The following is a 22,141-nucleotide window of genomic DNA, read 5'->3' as shown; positions in this document are numbered from 1 at the left end:
TTTTTGATTGTTTGCCAGAATGTTTATGGACTGGTTTTATGCTGATCTTGTGGATTTGCTTAATTTTTTTTATCGAAGTGCACTTGTTTCTTTACCAGGTTACACAGTGCTCTAAAGTGTTGTAGATTTTTTTTGTGTCTTCAGTTTTGTGTAGCATGTCCAGGCTCTCTATTCTTTGCATAAGGGATCTGGTATTGACAGAAAGCCACAGAGAATAGTTAGATTTGACTCTTCTTTTTGGTAGCAGCTAATCTGTTCAACGTGTTTAAGAATGTGGAGTAGAATTTTTCGACTGCCTCATCAAGGATAAGTATTTAAGGAAAAGCTAGTTAATGGTATTTAATATACTTGTAAAGGTTTGCTAGTTAAAGTGGGTTAAATTGCATACTTCTTGCAAGTATGTTGTTTGCAAGGGTGAGTGAGGAGTTTAGTTGTGCAGATAGGGTGATGATCACTTACAGCATCTGGTAGTATTTCAGATTGAATAAAATTACTTGGGTGGGAGACCAAAATCCAGTCAATAATTGAGCCTTTTTGGTATGATGAGTTGGTAAAGGTTGGTAGAGTTATGAGTTGTGAAAAACCAAAAAGGTTAATGCTGTTTGTATGGAACTATGAGTTAAGCTTTTGCCAGTCAATGTTGACATCACCTAATATTACAGTTTCTAGAGAAATATTGGTCGACACCCAGGATAGGGTATTTTCAAGAGTTGACAGATTGCTGCCAGGGGGTATGTACAAAGCAATAATGCAGAGACTTTTATTGTTATTTAACTTAGGATAGTTGATAATTTCAGCTTTGTCAAAAGAAGGTAACAGGATGGTTATGAGGAGTTCGAGAGATGCAGTTTGGATACAGTACAGCTACACTACTTCCGTTTCTTTTGAGTTGGTCAGCGCTGAACATGTTGAAACCAGGGGAAAGTACTTCAGTGGTTTTAATATGTGTTTGAGCCAGGTTTCAGTAATTACCAATATGTTAGGGGATTGTAGCGTTACCCAAGCATGTAATTCAGAGACTTTATTGCAAATGCTACTATATTTACCAAGATGAATTTAAGCTTATTGTGCGTAGCTGGAGTATGGGTTACAGGTGGGGAGGGTTTGAAATTGGGCCCTTGGTCAGGGTGAATATCACCACAGAATAGCAGCTATTTAAAGAATATGCAGGAGATAGAGGATTTAATTTTGGACATATTGCCAGTATATTTGATACTAGACAAGTATAATGGTGAGTGATAATGTTTAGGTTTAAAGAAGAACCTATGGTCCATGGGAAATAGATGAGGAGTGATGGGTAGGGAAAAGTAATGTGTGAAATTGGAGAAAGAGGCAGTGCCTGTAGGAGAGATTAGAGTAGGTTGAGTTAGTACTAGATATGATGAACGAGAAGAGAGGGAGAAAAGCATTAAGGTAAGGAGGGTGAGGAAAATCATGGTAGAATTTGGGCTATATGGAATAAAATGGAAGAGAAGAGAGTGACTAATGGTGGTTGTAGTGAAAGAGTTTGGTTAAAGTCTAGATAGGAAGGAGGAGGACGGGAAGGTATGAATGTGTCAAAGTTAGCTAAAGGTGAAGATGAGGAAGTTGGGGAAAAGACAAGACTTTTACACTGTAGAGTATACAAGTGTGTTGGAAGATTGGAGTGATTGGTTGGAGGAAATAGAAAGTAACTGATAGACAGTAGGAAGGTGGTAGGAGTGTTTGTATAAGAAAGGGAAAGAGAGCAGTAAGTTGATAGGATGAGTGCGCAATAGTTATAGTGAAGGGTTGAATGGTTGACTGTAAGGAGGCGGCAGGCAGAGCTAACAGGAGGAAGGGAAGTGGAGTGGTGAGGTTTAAATTCAGAGATAGTGAGGGTGGGTGGGATGTAGAGGTAGGGTAGGGGACCAAAGTGAGTCTGAGCACAGTGAGGGCAAATGGAGCTGGTAAAACTCCAGAGACAGTATATCGTCAGGCAAGTCCCAAAAAACAATTAGTGAGACAGCAATTGTAAAATTAACTAAGATGCCTAAATGGAGTCACTTACAGCAGTGGGAAAACAATAAAAGGAGAAAGTGGTTTGGCAGACAAAGTTGGAAGCCCTTGACTTAAGGTCATACTTTGCATGTATGTAGCTTTTAAACTGTATTATTGCCAATTGCCGTGTTTTCCTTAGGCTATATTTTCTTTACTAGGCTATTAAATGAAGGTAAAGAGGATGGTTGTTTAAAACTAGGCAGGGGTAGCCGCACACTGGGGGAGTGTACATGTATTCCTGCTTTAAAACTAAGACAATATTGTATCAGAGCTACTACTCTAGGAACAGGAGATAAAATCAAAACAGTGTCACTTGCGTATACAAAATATTTAATACACATACACACTTGAATTTTTAGCATAACTGGTGAGGCGTGAGAGTCAACTTCTTCTTTTCAGATACGAAGTATCCACATGCGAGAGGGACCGTTCAGGGGCTTACTGTTGAGAGATCAGGACTATAGAAAATATGGAAGGAAAAGGTCACCGAGATTGGGTTACAATCAGCAAGAATTTCACTAGACAGGTATAGTGAGTTTGAGCAAACTAGTTATACTGCTATAGGATCACACTAAAAGTAGAATCTCTAAACAAACAGTTCTCTGTTTTCATTATACTCCATTGCATTCACAGCAATTAGTACAGCATAGAAGGAAAAACATGCCATATAACTAGTAAGTGTTGATTGCACAGTTAAACATATCTGAGCCCCAGCTAATATTAGGGAAGATGCCATGAGACATGCTGCTGAATACAGTGTAAATGTAGCAGTGTGCTAACTTGCCTAAGCTCATAAAGCAGTTAAAATGCTAAATAACAGTGAGAAAAGCCAAAAAATTAATAAATGCACCCTAATGCAGTCTAATACATGTAAATAGTTAGCAAACCTACTTTGTGGAACACCTACGGTAGCGAGTTAAATGCAATAACACACAGAAAATAATCACAAGGCTCTAAAATGAAGGCAGAAGGTTTGTAAGCCAATTCCAGTCTGCAAATAACACCTATAGCTGCAAGTCGAGGACTGCATGGCGAAATAACTATTTACCTGATGTATGCTTATTTGCCTGACATGAGTTTTGTCTTCTTGCTGTGATTTATTCCATACCCACAATCTTGGATTTACAAAAGGCCTTAGCTGAATCTAAGATAAAGACTAGTATCTACTCTCATCTTGTTCAAGTGATTGCAAATTTCATGTTCAAGAAACAGAGACCTTCTAAGGAGAGGTTATTTTATTTATTTGAAATTAACTGAGTAGTCCCACTGAGCCAAAGGCCCATATTCCAAAATGATGAGATGGGGGGGTTACAGTCCTCACACAGAAAAAGTGCAAACAAGGGTACATAAATACCAGCAAAACAGATTACATTATCAACAGGACAACCAGGCATTTAAACACAAACACTGAACACAGGTTACCATACCCTGCTACAGAGGGTGCACTAAGGGCATAGAATATTCACAAGATAAGTTCCATGGATAGGTGCTATTCTGGCTTGCAATTTGTACACCTGGCAACGTGTGTTGATCTCATAAAGTAGCTTTGAAGGTGTGGATGGAATTCAGTTTTCTGCTTTGACTGATTAAGGAATTCAACAAAGTGGGTACTGTGCATGACAACATACAGTTGTGCAAGTACTTACCATAACAGCAGATGTCTGAACAGATCGTTGTTGTAGTATGCTTACTAATGGGAAGTATCCTGCCAAGCATACCATACATCTGGACAGTTTACAAAAGCTTGGGCTCCTTCCTCTCATGCTATACACAATATGACACGGTGGTACATAAGGGATGTACAGGAGTGAAGTTCCTCAGAGTTTTCTTGGCCCAGAAAAAGGTGTCCAAGGTTAAAGGTCTAGGAAAAAAGGCCTCCAGTACACAGGGATAGAGAAAATTAGCCTTATCAGATTCCACTGAAATTACAGCAGGGTCCAAGGAAGGACTCTTGTACAAATATTTATGGTGCAGGTGGTTGTGACTCATGTGCCAGGCATGCAGACAAGGTGTCATCTTGTAAAGCATCTAGCACAGGAGGGATAACAGAAGGCTTTGGGATATCCTTGTTTTAAAGCTCATTTTTTTTGAATGTCCGAAACTTTCCCAGTGGAAGTACCGCATCATATTCAGAACAGTGTCACTGAAGGACAACTCTTGCAAAGGAGAGTCAGTAGACAGACTGTATACTTCTGATTTGAATCCTGTAGCTAAATGGAATCTGGAAAGAATAGGCTAAAGATTCCACATCTGAATCTGAAGACTCCTATTCTTTAGAAGGGGGCTCTCTCTTCCTTTTCTGGGGGGATAGGAGAATGAGCACAGAAGAATTGTGGAGGCTTCAGAGACACAAGGGCTTTAAGAAGTCCTTGGTGAAAAAGTTGTACCACTCTTGCTGTGGATCAGAAGCAGTAGTAGTAAAAGTAAGGAAGATGTACTTATGTTATTTAATTTTACATTTGTTTACCAGGAAAGTCTGACTGGACAGGTAGCCCATTTTCAGTGGCGGCCCGGGGAGAAAAGCTCCAATTAAGAGAAATGCAAAACAAATAAATAATAGTACAGTTAAAACAAGAATACATTACAAAAAGAATGAGGAAGAACAGTTCCTCTTAATAAAATACAGGAATACATTACAATAAGAGTGAGGAAGAAGAACTTGTTAATACAATACAAGCAAATCTAGCCAATGAATACCATACAGTTACATTACTAATTTGAAGAAGCAAAATAATGCAGTACAAAACTTGATGTAGCTCCTGATTATCAGAGATTGTATTTTTAGGTTGATGAAACAGAGAACAGAGTTGTAAAAATATATGAGGGGAACCAAGTAAGCAGCATGAGCAAGTTATAAATCATTGTTCATTTCTTATGTATATAAAATCCACAATCCCTAAACATAGAACAGTAAGTTGGAAAAGTGAGTGGGTGTATATTAATCCGCTGCTTTCTCTTTTTAAGGATGCATGCAGATAAAAGACAAGGAGGAGCAGACTTGTGACGTATTTTAAGAAGGGTAGCCTGCATATCCTCAAAAGAGGACCTGTAGTATACCATCTGGTCTTTCAGAAATAGCCAGCCAGAGTTCGTCTTTTTGCAGGCTTGACAGCTGCCTGGTTGGTTTTATGGGATGTACCTGAAACCTGCACCTTGTCGACCTCCAGAAGGGTCTTAATATCAGGAGCAGGGAGAGAAGTGGAACAGTCTGTGGGCTCATCATGTGCCTTGTAAAGATGTCTTATTCTGATTGGACAATATATGCTTCATTTAGGTTTCTTACACAGCTGTTGAGGGATGTCTGAGAGTTGCAATTTGGAGCCCATCCTTCTATGCCTAGATATTTTGAGTCTTTGGTTCTCAAGGTAGATCACTAAAGAAGCTAAATGACTTAATTGTTTTAGGGTTGAAAAATGTGCAAATACAGCACTCCTTAAAATTATGTTCCAGACACCAACAAGACACGGAGTATCTTAATAGTGGATCTGCCAACCAAAGTTACTCTTAGCTGACATAAAATTGAACAAATGTTGTCAAAAAGTAAGTGAAACAGCAAGGATCTACAATGGGAATACTTAATCTGCACACTACAAATGAAAACTGGCATCAGCAGTATGGCTAACAGACAGTGGTTACAGACAGTCTTTCATGTATAGGCAGTACGAAAGTTCTGAGGAACTTCTCACCCTTATGTTCCTTATGTACGAGCATGAAGTCTCGTGCATATTCATGGCTGACTAATTACCACTCTATTAACCAAGAATCACATACATCACCAAACATACAGGCACAGAGATTCCTGGATTTTGTAAACACAAACTCCCTGGACCAGACTGTCAATATACCAACCAGGAGTGTAAACATAGTGGACCTGGTCCTCACTAATATGGTCTCAGTGCTGAACACTCCCTAGTATAATGTCTTCTCTGACTACAAAATGGTCCTCTTTCATAGGTTAGTACTAGGCTAACTGCTCTTGCAAGCCATTTTAAGTCTAGCCAGTTATCCCCTGTGAGATTCAAACCCTGTACCTTGTGTTTGTAAGGCAAACACCTTAACCATTAGGCCACCCTCCCAACCTTTTTTTTTTTTTTTTTTTTTTTTTTAACAAGCAACTAAAGACGGATGCACCCAAACAGGGACTTGAACCCTGGACGCTCAGATTAAAAGTCTGATGATCTATGGACTGAGCTATCCGGGCTTCAAACCTAAGCATGTTTGTGTCTCACACCTACCAGCACCGGGCATCAACCCCTTGACGACTATGTTGTGCTATCTCAATTCTATGCAGTTATTGGATGCGCCACATGGGTTACCTTTGAAGTGAAAATAAAACCTGGAACCCATGCTAACTGTAGAATATTAAGGAATTACTCTAAGGTTATTTTACTATTAAGTGACAACCTGGTAAACTGGCAAGACCATATAAACCCTTAACATGCAGAATTGTTCACAGAAACCTTATACAAGCATGTTAATAGCTGCATAGAGGCAGCTGTACCCACCAGGACAAAGTACAGAATTAAATAAAAAAACAAGCCACCCTGGTGGAATCACATCAATAGGTTCTACAACAGAAGAAAAACAATCATGGCAAAAATTAGGAGGTGCAGCACCCAGCAGGATAAAAGCACTCTCAAACTAAACAAAACAACGTGGAGAACAAATGAAGTCTACCAAAGCCAAATTTAAGGTACATTTGGCCTTCCAGGCCAAGGACAACCACAAGGCATTCATTAGCTATGTCTTGAACCTCAAAGGCAATACACATTTGTGTGCAGAGCTCATTGTTAATGGAGCCACCTATATTGAGCCAGAAGGTACAGCAAACCTACTGACAGACAAATTCATCTCCAGCTTTACCCCTCAATGACATAGGAAATCTCCAGACACAAAACAACCCAACTTGATATCATCAAGGGCAGATCATGCCTATTCAACCTGGTGAACTTTTTTGAGAAGGTCACTAAAGCAATGAATGAGTGCAAGTGGTTTACACTGCCTACCTTGACCTGGCCAAGGCATCTGACACAATACCTTACTTGGGCATTGTTGACAAACTCAAGAGGTTAGGTATGAACCTTTATATCACCTGATGGATAGCCAGTTGACTCTCAGACAGGACCCATGAAGTTAGAATTGGGGAGTCCACCGCTACAAAGATGCCAGGCACAAGTGAAGTCCTTCAGGGATCTGTCCTGGGACTGCTCCTATTTGGCATTTACTTCTCTGATGTCAAGGCCAATGTCAATGGCCACTGGCTGACTAGATCTACAGATGACTATAAATTAGGAGTGGTCATAAAATTCCCCAGTGCCACAAATATTCTCCAGAAAAGCTGACACAGACAAATAACTGGTGTCAGAGCCATGGACTAAAACTAAAAGGCAAGAAATGTATAATAGTATCCTTTGGGAAGTCATCCACCATTGGTAACTATCATACTGACAAAACACTCCTTAGAGATGACCCAGTAGTCGGAGACTTGGGTGCACACATTGACACATAGACAGTAATCTAGCCTTTGATCATCACATGTCTCCAGTAGCATGGAATTCATTCTATGTTGTGCAACTCAAACACTGGTATGGCATCTAGGTTGAAGGAAGTCATGTAGTCGGCATTCATCAGACCTATCAGAGTACAGTGGCCCCTTTGGCATATACTTAACCAGACATATCCAACAACTGAAACATTCACAGAGGTTCCTCACTAAAAGAATACATGGTGTAAGAAACGTGTCCTATGCAGACTGTATCAAATCTCTGTATTCTGTCTGTTGAGGGGATACCTGGCATACAAGGCATTGTCAGACCCCACCCTGATGGATGTCATGCATATCCGTTCTAAAGACTTAAACCTTGCCTGTGATATATACAGGACCTGCCAGACAGACAGGTATATATCCCAGAGATTACCCTTTCTCTGGAACAGACTCCCCCATCCATGTGAAGTAGAGTTCCTATCTAACCCAGTTCAAGTGTAACTTGGATAATTGGAAGGGGAACAGGAATTTCATCCCTGGTTTGGCACCTACGTCTCTAGTGGATGCAGGTAACCTATAAATGGTTCAGCTCCCAGGCCCCTGCTTGTAAATATCTCCTCTCCCAAGCCCCTGCTTACACTCATCAAGGGTAACAGAACTTATCAGAGATTTGGTATGGATGGCTAGGCTTAAAAAGGCCTTTGTGATCATCAGCATAGTAAACGCCTATGAATCTATGAACTTATGTAGGTCATACATACAGTTTGAGAGGAAGGAGCCCAGCGTTTTGTAAACTGGTAGGATTATATGGCATCCTTAGGAGTATACTTCCCAGTAGTAAGCAGAACTGCAGCAGTGATCTAATGAAAGACATACACAGCTTCTAGCTTTTTAGGTGGGAGTGGGGCTGTGAAGACCGGTGTTGGAAACACCACAAGGCTGGACAAACAGTATAACATATCTGAACTTCTCCACATCCAATTTACCATAAGTAACGTCCCATACCATATCCTAGCATGGTATAGGTCCCCCTCCATGACCAGGAAGCTCATACCATGTAACTGACTGGAGACACTACCCATTCAACCCAACACAGTATGACAGGTTGACTTCAACTACCCCAACATAACACTACCTCAAACATGCAGGCCCTGAAATTCTTGGACTTCAATGCCAACACCCTGGAACAGCCAAGTATGCAAGTCCACTAGGGAAACAAGTATCTGTGACCTGATCCTCACAAATATGGGGGAACAATGCACTCCCCCTACTGCAATGTATTCACTGGTCAAGTTGGACCACAAAGTGGTCTCCTTTGAAATAAAGTATTAAGCATGGGACCTCATTTAAACTTGAAACTTTTAAAAAGTATTCCAAGACTAACTACATCCTACTAAGCAACAATCTAACAAAATTGCAAGCAGCAACCCCAACCCTGACAGCACAGCTGCATATGTGGAATTATTCACAGAAATCCTACACAGCTTCACAGAGACAGATATATATATATATACCTTAAATAAACATATATCACCACAAACAAGCCACTGTGGTGGAATCCCAGTATAAATAGGTTGTACAATAAATTAAAAAAAAATAAGTCCCAAAATAGGAAGAGCATTGCTTAGCAAGATAAAGACTCTAATCAAGCTTAATAAGCAACTTATGGGATTAATCAAGTCCACCAAAGCCAAATTCAAGATAAAAATAGCCTTCCAAGCTGAAGACAACCATAAGTCTTTCTCCATATATGTCACAACCCTAAATGCAACACCAACAATGTGGCAAACTAATGGTGAATGGAACCAACTATAAAATGCCAGAAGATGTAGCAAATCTTCTGGCTGATAAATTTAGCTACAATTTTACCACCCCATCACTCCCAGCACCCCCCAAGGAATCACCCCCCCCCCCACCTTTTCATCTCCAGCTGTCACTAGGGAACAGGTCCTCACTCTGCTCTCTAAGGTCAAGAGCACTACACTGATGGGCCCTGATAATATCCCAGGATGCCTCTTGAATAGCAGGAAACATAACATGCGAGGCCCACTAGAATATTTAACTATCCAGACGGTCTTTACAACAAATGAATGAAGGACTACAACGGTTATTCCTCTACACCAAGGGGGGGGGGTCTACAATAAACCGGGGAACTACAGACCTATAAATCTGACTAGTCAAATAGAGAAGGCCAAGCTGAACAATGATCTAAGGAAGCTTAGAGACACTAGACCCTAGCCAGTTTGTTTTGTCAAAGATAGGTCGTGTCTGCTTAACCTGGTAGTCATTAAAGGTATGGACAAAGGCAAAACAATATCTTACTTGGGTATTCTAGATAAACTTAAAAAAATGAAGTATAAACCTATGTATCACCTGATGGATAGCCAGCTGGCTCACTTATAGGATGCAAGTTAGGACAGGAAATTCACCTCCACAAAAAAGTAATTCACTAGTGGAGTCCCAAAGGGATCAGTGCTGGGGCCTCTCCTTTTTGGTATATACTTCTCTGAAGTCAAGGCAAACATCAAGGGCCTCTGGGCTGACCAAGTCTGCAGATGTCTACAAATGGGCCTACTTCATATGATTGAGATTCTGAAACATCAAACATCTGATCATCGAAGACCAGAGGATCGAAATTCCAGAATATCAAATCTGCAAAAACCATGAAAATTTATTATTTACTGTCTTTGCAGGGGGAAGCCATCCCTGTGCCCCCCACACCTCATGTTACTTAAATATACCAACTCTGAGATCACACTACAGTGAAGAGAATGGTAAAGCTCCCATTCCGCACTCTGTGGCGATCTCCATTCACAAAGTTAGATATTCTGGAACATTGATCCTCTGGTTTTCGATGATCAGAGGTTCAAGATTCTGGAATCTTGATCCTGTGAAGGGGGATCCCTACAGACTAGTCATGGTCACTGAATCCCCTAAAGACATGGATACCCCCCCCCCTAAAAAAAAAGAAACAGATATTCTTCAAGAATGGCTGACACAGACAACTGCTGCCAGAGTTATGGATTAAAACTCAGTGCGAGAAAATGAATAAAAATATCCTTTGGAAAGGCAGTGACCCCTTGAAATTACTACATTGATAATACACCCTTAAAAGTAGACCCAGTGGTCTGGTATCTGGGAAAGCATGTTGACAACCTGACTTTTAACCATGTCTACTGTGGCGAGAGAATCATAGTATGTTGCACAACTTAAAAGGACATGGCATCCAGGTACAAGGAGATCATTGTTTTTTCAATATTTAATATTCCCATTACAGTTGGTTTAGATTTTGATTTCCATTTTCAACTAATTGTACTCAGCTCTCAACAGACCAGTTTTGGAGTACAATACACTCTTGGCATGTACATGACCAGACATTTGAAACAGCTTGATAGACCACAGAGGTTCTTCACAAAAATGCAGAGTAAAGAGCAAGTCATATGCAGACCGTCTCGAAGCCCTATCCATTTACTCTTGTTTCCTACAAAATGCTGCTTGGCTATCTATGCCTAAGCCTACAAGGTATTCTCCTATCTCACACTGATAGATTTATTGCACATCTGAAAAAAAAATAGCAACAGAAATACCCATTCTAAGGATCTAAAGCTTGTCAGCAATATAAACAAGATTTGTTGGAGGGACAGGTATGTCTGTCAAAGATTTCCCTTTCTTTGTAAAAGGCTTCCCATCCATGTGAAGCAAAGCTCACTCCTAACCATACTAAAACATAACTTGCAGTAATGGATGAGAAATCACAAATGTATCCCTAGTTTGGCACCTATGTCCCTAACTGGCTGGAGCAGCCTGTGAAAGCTTGATGCGTACAAGCTTATATCATAACTGTAAAATTCCATGGAGTATTGACACATCAACAATATTTTGGTAAATTTGGGGCAAGCTTGGCTAGCCTTAAAATGGCTACTGTCTGATAGCCTAGTAACCAGCTATAAAAATGCTTCCAGTTCCTCATGACGTTTTTCTCAAGCATTCTACAGACAGTCATTGGTCAATGTAACATTAAATCTGCTTCATGCAGTAATCTGCCTCTTTTCTTAACCTAAAGCATTGCATTTTCAGTTGCAACATGAGTTCACATACATTGATAAAGAAGAAAACAAACCTTAACAGTTTCCATCATTATCCTCATACAGGATACAAACGTACTTAACAATTTTCATTCACTCTATTACATAAATTGTAATTGGATGCATGCGAAAGCGCTCATTTTGTTTTAAAAATAAAGTGTGGATCTATACGTGGTGGTTTGACTTCAATTTGGTTGTTTTCTACTGTATTTTCTTATTTGGAGTCACCTTTGAGGGACAGGTTTGCATTTTCTTCTGCATTTTCATTCATCCGGTTTGCTTGGTGCTTATCTCTACACGATGGAAGGAACATCGCTGGAACTTGACTACATCTCGGAGAAAAATCTCTCCAACCATAAATGGAACAACCTAATCGAACAGAGAAGCAATCCACTTCTCAATATGGAGCTATCTGCCACCGGTAGCTCCATTGAGTCAGGTACTGTGAATATGATATCTGAATTTAATTCACTCTACAGAGAAATGGAGAATAATTTATATAAACTGTTCCGGCTAATATGGCAGCGCCGGCACCTTGAAGCATGCCTTCACTTCAAGGTGGTTCCGAGAGGGATGAGGGTTTTATGTATGCCCTCTTACGGGAACAGTCATCCGGAACTCTTAAAAAGCTGGCAAAAGTTAAATCTAGACCTTAGCTTCAATTACATTAAATTATTAATTGAATATTTCTCACCGATAGAGAATGAACTATCGGTAAAGATTGACATTATGTACAAAGAGATTACTAATAAATTTGAAGGGGACATGTTTTGTAGCAGACTAGAGAATCTCATATGTCAGGTTGATGCCTATGGTGAAAGATTGCAACAAGTTAAACTACGGAAACTCCAGAGAGACCATCGCGATTTCCAAAATGGCCAGGTATTTGTTTGGCCCAGGAACCTTCGGGGACAAGAAACACACAGGGTTGAAACCATTCCCTCTCTTAATGATACAGAGAGAGGTATCGCCACAGCCACACCAGACATAGCCCCTTTAACTGACGCTTCTGCATTGGACAACGCAGCATCGACAGCCTCTAGGAACCAAATACGCATGACATCAGAACTTTCAAATACTCCACCACCGAATCAAATGGCTATGAACATACCACTTAACTTGGGAGCGAAACCGAAGACCCAACAAACCAATATTGAGTCTTTTTTACCGCTACCAGTACGTCTACGGAGAAATTCAAGAGGAAGGTCGTTGAGTCGAGGAAGAGGAAAGAGAAAATTATCAGGAGAATCGTACATCAAGAGTGGCCGACAGAGGGATTAAATAACCTAGTTTTCAACTTATCAGAACTGGCACTCACAGACACTGATTACAATATATTGAACAAAGGTTTATCATTTATTCCTGCGCAGATCAGCATCTTATCAGACATTTTGATTGATATAAGAGCATTTGCCCATAATTTAGCATTAAAACTTTTTAAAAAAGGACAACTTAATACTGACATTAATAATGGTATGAAATCTGAATGTTTCAAAAGAAAAAGCATATTTACACCTGCAATGCATCCACTTATTGAATGCTTTATTAAGACTTGTGAGACAGATCTGTATAGCTATTATATGAATCAGAGTAATAATTCTTCGAATTTTTATAATGTTACCAAAGATGAATGGGCATCTATTAATGGATTAATTAAAAATATGAATGTTACCATTAGGCCAGCTGACAAAGGAGGTGGCCTAGTGTTGATGAATACTAATGAATATAAAGAGCATGTGAATATAATGTTGCAAGATCATGTTACATATAAGCTGATAGATTTGAAAACAGTAGAGAAAATGGTATATCAAGTACATCAGGAATTATATGAACTAATGATATGTAGGCAAATTAATTATGAATTGTATTTATTTTTGCTAATTCAGCACCCCACTATACCATATATTAAAGGTCTCCCCAAAATGCACAAGGGCACTTTACCTCCACCTTTTAGACCTATAGTGGTAGGTCATAATTGGGTCACTGAAAATATATCCATATACATAGAGAAAAAATTAAAACCTCTTGTATCTACCATTCCCACTATCCTGAAGGATTCCCTGCAACTTAAAGACAATATAAAAGGTTTGGGAAATAACATATCTGATTCACATCCCTTAGTCACACTTGATGTGAAGAATCTCTTCACTATAATTCCCAACTCTTATGGATTGGAGGCTATAAGGACTTTATTGAATCAAAGTCAGAAATATAACAATAATGAACAGATTCTGTTGAATGCACTATTAGAATTAGTACTGACAAATAATGCTTTAACTTTTAATGATTCATTTTATATTCAACAGTGGGGGGTGGCCATGGGCACCCCCTGCGCAAATACTTATGCGAATTTAGTTGTACATAATTGGGAAACTTCTTGTTTATTTTCTTATGGGGCCTTTCATAAAGTCCTTCTATATTACAGATTTGTAGATGATATAATACTGGTATGGGATGGTAATATTGATGAATTAAAAAATTTTATATTAGAACTAGAACATACTACAGATTTCCTAAGATTTTCAATTGAATATTCTCTAACAGAAATTAATTATTTAGACTTGAATATTAAAAAGGATGGAAAAGGTGGACTTACAACATCACTATTTAGAAAGACATGCTGGAAGAATACGTTGTTGCAATATAACAGCATGCATCCTAGATTCATATTTAAGAATATTGTCAAGGGGCAATATATGAGGATTAATAGAATATGTCAGAAAATAGATGAACGAAACAAGAAATTTAATAAGTTGGAGAAATTATTTTTACATAGGGGCTATGACCCAGAAATGGTAGGCAGAATAAAGGATACTTTTATGAATGAAAATTCCGAAACTCAATGTACCTATCGGATCCCATATAAACATTATTATCACCAATATGATACACACAAAATATCTTTCCAAACTAGTTATACCAGTGATAACAAACACATAGTAAGTATAATTAATAAGAATTGGCATATTCTAACTACAGATGATGAAATTAAACTACTGATAGGCATAAGACCAACTTTTACTTATAAGAATATGAAGAATTTAAAAAGGATATTATGTATTGAAAAAAAGCCAATACTATCTATTGGAATCCATACAAACACAAAAGAAAAGGGAACACAAGCATGTGGAAGATGTAATTCCTGTCAATGGATATCTAAAGAGACATCATTTATACATCCTGAATTGCTTTACAAATTTGTACCCAGATTCACAGCTACTTGTGAGGATGTAAATGTCATTTACCTCGCGAACTGTGAATTATGTTCAGTATTCTACATAGGCATGACTACGAGGCGATTGAGAGATAGGATACAGGAACATATATATGCTATTAAGAAGGCAGACCCCAAAAATGCCCTTGCCAAACATATATTGGAGAATCCTGAACACATTTTTAGTTTCAGGATATTACAGAAAAGGGAGCCAAATATGAGAAAAGGAGATAATTTTAATGATTTAGAAAGTCTGGAATTAAGCTGGATACTAAAATTTAGAGCTCAATACTATCCAGGTCTAAACACATATATTAGTATCAGATCTATTTTAAAGAAACGGAAATATAAATGAAATATTAGATATTTTAAAAATCTTAAATCCACACATATGGATTTATATTATTATTTATTTCACTTATATATATATATATATATATATATATGATATTCATTATATTTATATATTTACTCATTTATTTATATATATATTTAACATACATTTCTCATACATATGTTTATAATACATATTTTTAATACTTGATCTGATTTTTATCCACTCATCATGTTAATCCATGAAGCTACATAATAATTCTGTTGATATGATACTGTGATATCTTTATTTTTACTACTTTTTTACTATATTTTTACTATTTTTATTATTATTTTTATACCTGATATACATTTTCATATTTGAGATACAGATTTCTGACCAACACAGTTATAATATATATACAATAGTATAAATATGATTCATACACTGACAAATATCTACATATGCTTTTGTTTGGTCAGTGAGACACAGAGTTTGTCAGTTAAATGTTAAGAAAATTGTTTTATCAATATATTAGTATATTATTATTATGTACATGCATAGTTATGTTTTTAGTTATTACTAATCCATGTCATTTTAATGGTATTGCCCTTCAAACAGAGAGAATTCTGTAAAAATGTTTTGGTAAAACAGTTTATAACCTATTTAATGGATAATGCCATGGTAGGCTGCTGATGTAAGGAGATTGTTTAATTGGTTTTTATTTGAATTAATTGAATGATTAAAGGTTTTAATTAGATTGGGACTGATATAAAAGGATGTAAAGAGCACTTGTATAGTGAATCTGAAGAAGCGTGCCTTTTTGGATGCACGCGAAAGCGCTCATTTCGTTTTAAAAATAAAGTGTGGATCTATACGTGGTGGTTTGACTTCAATTTGGTTGTTTTCTATTACATAAATTGCTCAATTCTTGCCTTCCCCTCAAACCTCCTGTCTGCATGTATTGCTCCCACAGATACAAATCCCAGTTCTATGAAATTTGCTCCTTCCCTGTTCTAATGATCCCATCTCAGATAGCTTTACAGATATTTATTGATCCCATTACGGTTGCTTTAGACTTTGATTTCCATTTTATAGTAATTTGTTGGCTGTCAACAGCATTAAACCTAAGCCTTACTGTACCTACCTTTATCCCAGTGCAAAAAAAAAAAAAAGAATGCTTTGCTTAGTTTACTACCATTTGTTCCATCCACATTTCTGTCAAAGTACTCTGTAGGGAATGTCAACTCCTTATTTACCCAAAAAACATGTTCCTAATTTCCACTCTCTCTTCCTTACCTTATTAAAAATTTCTCTGAAGATTACTTAGGAAATAAAAAACTATGCAAGCATTTTCATGTAAACTCCCCTAGACCTCTTGAACTTTGTCGCATACCCATACAGAACTTCTCATTGCTCCTTTGTAAATTTGTCTTTCTATTCGTTTTTCCTAGTCTAACATTCTGTAGTTGACTCATACAGTAGTGCAATATTTTAACAGAATATTCTATTTTATACTCAACTAAAAACTCTACCATAGCTGGTTTCCCACTTAACACATCCCTACCCATTCCATTTGCCTATACTCCAAATCTCTAATCTGTAGTCCAAATTCTTCCTTAATCTCATCCTACTCTATTACCCTTCCCTCCAGATTATTTGTTTCCAAAATCTTCATTTCTTCCAGTCAGGTCCTGCCACCTCTCGCATATTTCTATACCTCTGCACCGATGTTCCCGTTTGAAAAATTTCCCTTCTCCATTCCCACGGTGGCTTAGCTCTTCGAATACTTTTTTGTCACTTTTAGAAGTTTAATTTTCTGCAACATTGTGTTATTTTCCTTAAGGATATACACCCAAAATCCTAGTCTCTCTTTATTCCTCAAACTCCCTTCCCCTCCATGTATCAGCATAATCATCCTTTCCACATTGATTTTTAACCTTCTGTTTGGGGGGGTGTTTGTGTGTACATACACACACACACACACACACACACACACACACACACACACACACACACACACACACACACACACACACACACACACACAGATATATAGAGAGAGAGCAAGTGAGCCTTAACTGTGGAGCTTTGAAGTACCCCTTAAAATCAGGTAACTCTAAACAACCATGAACTAAGAGAAGAATCAACTTAACCCACTTAAGATGTGTCCTATTCCCCTCACAAATAAATTCCATCAGCTCTTGATTAATTGCCATTCGCACCTTCTCTTCTGGTTGTTAGAAATATGTCTGACCTGTATACAAGACTAAAAGGACTAAAAAACATTTTCACTACCTGTATCTTACTATCCATATCCCTAAATTAGATACATCAAGTTTCTTAATGCTTGTATTACACCTTTGGTTTAGTCACTTCCCATATACCCACAGCTGCCATAACATAATCTTTTTTTTTAAACACCTTTATTGAATTATTACTTCTGATATAGGCAAATTTACATTAATACAAAAGTAATCAAACTGTTTTAACAAATTAACATTAATATTATACTTTACGTATATCGCTATACATCATATAACCTAAGCAACGTTACATAAATTACTCAATTCCTGCCCCCCTTTTTTAAACAACAAATCTCTATTAAACCATCACTTACGACATAAAGCAATCATACATTTATATAAATGAAAACAACCCAGACACAATTTAGTTTCAAGCATTTTACATCACAAACCATACTGATACACTCCCAGTTACAATCAATACACATCACTTATAATCTACCAATCATTTTCAGTCAAACATTGCATACCTCATTTAAGTCCCGTCTACTTTTAAACCTCATTCATCCCCTATATGTATCATTCCCACAATAACCCCTTTTTCCTATGTAGTTTGCTCTTACCCATTTGTTTTATCTCTGTTACTACACTCACTACTTGTAATATAGCTGGTTTAGATTTTGATTTCCATTTTCTAGTAATTACTTTTTTGGCAGCCACCATAATTAGACACAGCAAGGCTTTACCATATCTAGGGAATTCCTATTCTGTATCATAGCTCAGAAAAATCACCCCCATCACACCAATCTGCCCACTCAGCAACTCCAACAGTGCATTCCGCAGGGAATCCTTAAAGTCCGCCAACCCAACGCACTCCCAGAAAATATGTTCCTAAGTACCTCTTTCTTTCCCCGTCACACCTCCATAATTTGCTGTCTACCTGAGGAAAAATTCTCTGGACACTACTTGGGGGGTATAAAAATATCTATGTAAACATTTCCAAGCAAAAATCCATCCATCCTCCCATTGTTTCTTTCTGAATTGCTTATCCAATCTCTCTTCCTAATCCTTTCTAACCTCCTTGGATTGATTCTTATAGGTCTAATACAATATTTTATATGCTCCATTAATTATTCCTTTAAAGGCAGCTTCTGTTCTAGATTCTACTAAGAATTCTACCAGTGCTGGTCTTTCGTTTAGGAACCCCCTATTTCTTTCTTTTTGCCTACACCCTGATATCAATCCTTGATAGGGAAGGCAATCTCTAACCTGCAGTCCAAATACATTCTTGGCCTCTGCCCATTCTATTAACTTTCCCTCTCTAGTTATTTGCTCCCAATACATGTTTTCTCCAATAAATTCCAGCCCCTCTATTGCTTATTGTCTATATCCCAAATTGCAGTCATCCTTATTGGCAGAATTTCCTTTCTCCATTCCCCGTGATGGTTTCGTTCTTACAATACTTTCTGCTACTTTATGAATATAATATTCTGTATAATTATTGTTATTCTCCTTAAAGGTCTGCATCCAAAATCCCGACTCTCCTTGTTTCTTAAGAACCCCCCTCCCCGTTTCACTATCATTCCTTTCCACTTTGAATTACAGTTTTCTGATTGTGCTATGTATAGAAGCCTTAACTGTGTAGCTCTGAAATAACCCTTCAAATTTGGTAACCCCAATTCACCGTTCTACTGAAAGAATCAGCTTATACCACTTGACTCTTGCCATCTTTCCCCTCCCAGATAAAGTCCTTCAGCACTTTATTAATTGCTATCCATAACTTCTCCTCTGGTTGATAAAAGTATGCCTGACCTGTGTATAATAAGACTAAAGGGACAAAAACATTTTTAACTGCTTGTATCTTACTATCCATATCCATATAACAGAGCTTCCATTTCATTTTTGTACCATCTTTTGTTTAGTGTCTTCCCACATACCCTTAGCTGGCACAACAGAATCATTTTTAATCCATACTCCTAAATACTTAATTTGTTCATGCCCCCATAAATACGGATATTGCTGAACCAGTTTGTGTGTGGGTACATAATTTACCTCTATTGCCATTTTTTTACCTTCATTAATTTTGTATCCTGAAAAGATTTGAAATGGTCTCAGAATGTTCCATAACACTGTAATATTTCTTTCTGTTTTTTGTCAGGTATAAAATAATATCACCTGCAAATAGAGCCAGCTTTTCTTGACTACCATACCAATTATATCCTTGAATGTCTGGGTCCCTTACTTTCTTTCCCAGAGGTTCTAAATATAATGCAAATAACAAAGGGGAAAGAGCTCAACTCTGCCTGGTTCCTCTACTCAAGCAGAAATTATCAGAGAGGACCCAACCCACTTTAATTTTCACCTCCGATGCCTCATACATCCTCCTAATCAACCTTATAGGTTTTTCAGGAAATGCAAATGCGTCCATTGCCCTGCTCATAAAGCCCCAGCTTACTCTGTCAAATGCTTTTTCTGCATCAAGACCCTCCAACAACAATGGTATTTTCTTACATTCTGCTTCCCTCTGGATCATTAATGTTCTGTTAATGTTGTCAAATGTTTGCCTCCCCTCCACAAAACCACACTGATCCACATCTACTCATTTTTGGCATTACTTTTATCATTCTTTTTAGCATTATAGACATGGACACTTTATAATCACGGTTTAGTATTGAAATGGGTCTGTATGAAGCTGGGTCTGATGGATCTTTACCCTCTTTAGGTATTACAGCCACCACAACTTTCTTCCGGGATATTGGTACTCTCAAAATACTGTTAAAACCTTCCAGATATTTTTTCCCTCCTAGCTTCCCATCTTCCACAGGAATAACATATATTCCTAGGAACTTTCCTATAGATTAGTTATATATCGCAATTTTTATCTCATCTCCTTCTATCCTAATAGTTAGTAATTGAGCCTTATCTACTTCTAACCTTAGCATATTTAATTCTTCCATAGACATTTCCACTTGTATCTTTTCTTGATTTCCATATGTCTCCGCTTTATACAGAGTTTCATACAATTTCTGAAATACTTTTAATACTACTACAGGTGCTCATTAACTTCCTTGCTGGCTCCCTAACTTTGGCAACAACTATTTTTACTTTCTGTTGCCAGAGTTGAGTTTTTGTGCTCTACTGTTATCAAAATAGTTGCTCAACAGCAATCTTTCTATACTTGTGCAAATTATCGAGGTAATTCCCTATTTTCTGCTTAGTATTCTGCAGTTGATCCTCTTCTTGCTCTGTGAGATTCCCCCTATTCTGCAATACTTTATCTGTCAGTCCCTCTAAATAATTCTTGTAACTTCTTAACCCTAGCTCCCTTTCTATTATTTCCACCCTATTTTTAAACTCTACCGTAATTTTATACCACTCCTTAGAAAGAAAGCTATCATCTCTAATCACTCTTGAATAATTCTCCACTACCCATTCCTTAAATTCCTCTGTTGTCAGCAGATAGGTGGGAAAGCGCCAGTGTCTCATTCTTATTTCATTACCCTGTGTTTTTATTTTAGCTATTACTGGCACATTATCTGAAATAGTTATTGGGTGCGTATCAAGACCTTCAATTAAATGCACTTGTGCCTGTGAAATGTAAATTCCATCTAGCTCAGCCCAGTTTCTATATGTTGGGGAATATGCAAATTCACTCTGAACATCTTCCATGCCAAATATTTTTATACATTTCTTTAAAAAATCTACCCTCCTTTGTTATACTTTCCCTTCTGGGACCCCCAGACACATCATGTTGTAAATAGCATTCCAGTTCCCACCTGGAAGTAACATTCCTTGCTGAAAACTAATTATTTCTCCCAGAATTTTCTTAAACTTTATTACAGCAGTTTTACGTAGAATATAGATACATGCCAGTATAACCATATTTTCTTATAACATAATCCTTTTTTATTACTCTCTTTCAGTCATGTGTCAAGAACAAGGCTCTATCTACATATAGCAAGAACAAACTTCCACAGTAGCAAACTCTGTTACCATCTGAAAAATTTAGCTGACTGAAACTTCTGCTGAGAGCTTGTGTGGTATCAGAGGTTTCACTGTTTGTATACCTGATATTATGGGTCCTGGAAAGACATTGAGAAGGGAATGCCTGTTAGTGTATCCTGAATAGTTTGCGTGGTTTTAACATTGTAGAAAGGAAAGCTAATGTATGAGAGAGTCTGTTGTTGACTAAATGTAGTGCTTTCCCAGAGCAGAGTGTACATAGGGGGTATCCAAAGTATGTGGTACAGAAAGGACTGCCTGGTTATCCTATGGAATTCTTTCTGCTGCAAACTTTGCCCGTTTGCTAAAAATAGCTTAGCTCTTACCGCTTCCCTTAATGTGAAGTAAATGATGGGATAATGATCTGATCAGTTAGTACTTGGTACAATAGCTGCTATTAGCTGGCCTGGACAGTGGACTTATATAGGTCTATACTGAAACATCGAACACTGAAAACAGCGAACAATGTTTCAACACATTTTCAGCAAAAGCTGAAAATGTCGAAACCACAGAACAGCAATTTATTTCCTGGGGAAAGAAATCGCTGTTCCAACCAAAAAAAAAAAAACAAACAAAAAAAAAAAACATTAAACACTTCCAAACACACGCACACGTACCCCAACCCTAATTGTACCCCCCCAAAAAAAACAGTAAACAACTGAATACACATATGCACGTAACCCAACCATACATCTAACGGAAAAAAAAAGGCAAACATTTTAAAACATATGCACTTACCTTAACCCGTACCCTAACCCTAAGGTCAGTAACTCTTGC

General features: G+C 37.8%; 1 protein-coding gene and 1 non-coding gene across 2 annotated transcripts in view; both read right to left on the bottom strand.

Annotated features, from left to right (window-relative positions):
• The window catches only part of SNUPN (snurportin 1), a 645,353-nt gene that overhangs the window by 104,317 nt on the left and 518,895 nt on the right, over positions 1 to 22,141 (bottom strand). The window lies entirely within an intron of this gene.
• TRNAK-UUU lies at positions 6,148 to 6,220 on the bottom strand. The gene has a single exon. It is a non-coding gene; the product is annotated as a tRNA-Lys (tRNA).

The sequence above is a fragment of the Protopterus annectens genome, chromosome 7.part0 (genome assembly GCF_019279795.1).
Source record: "Protopterus annectens isolate FY-2018-M chromosome 7.part0, PAN1.0, whole genome shotgun sequence".
Taxonomy (NCBI): domain Eukaryota; kingdom Metazoa; phylum Chordata; order Ceratodontiformes; family Protopteridae; genus Protopterus; species Protopterus annectens.
The sequence above is the reverse complement of the archived record's forward strand: the minus strand, read 5'-3'. Positions and strand labels throughout refer to the sequence as shown.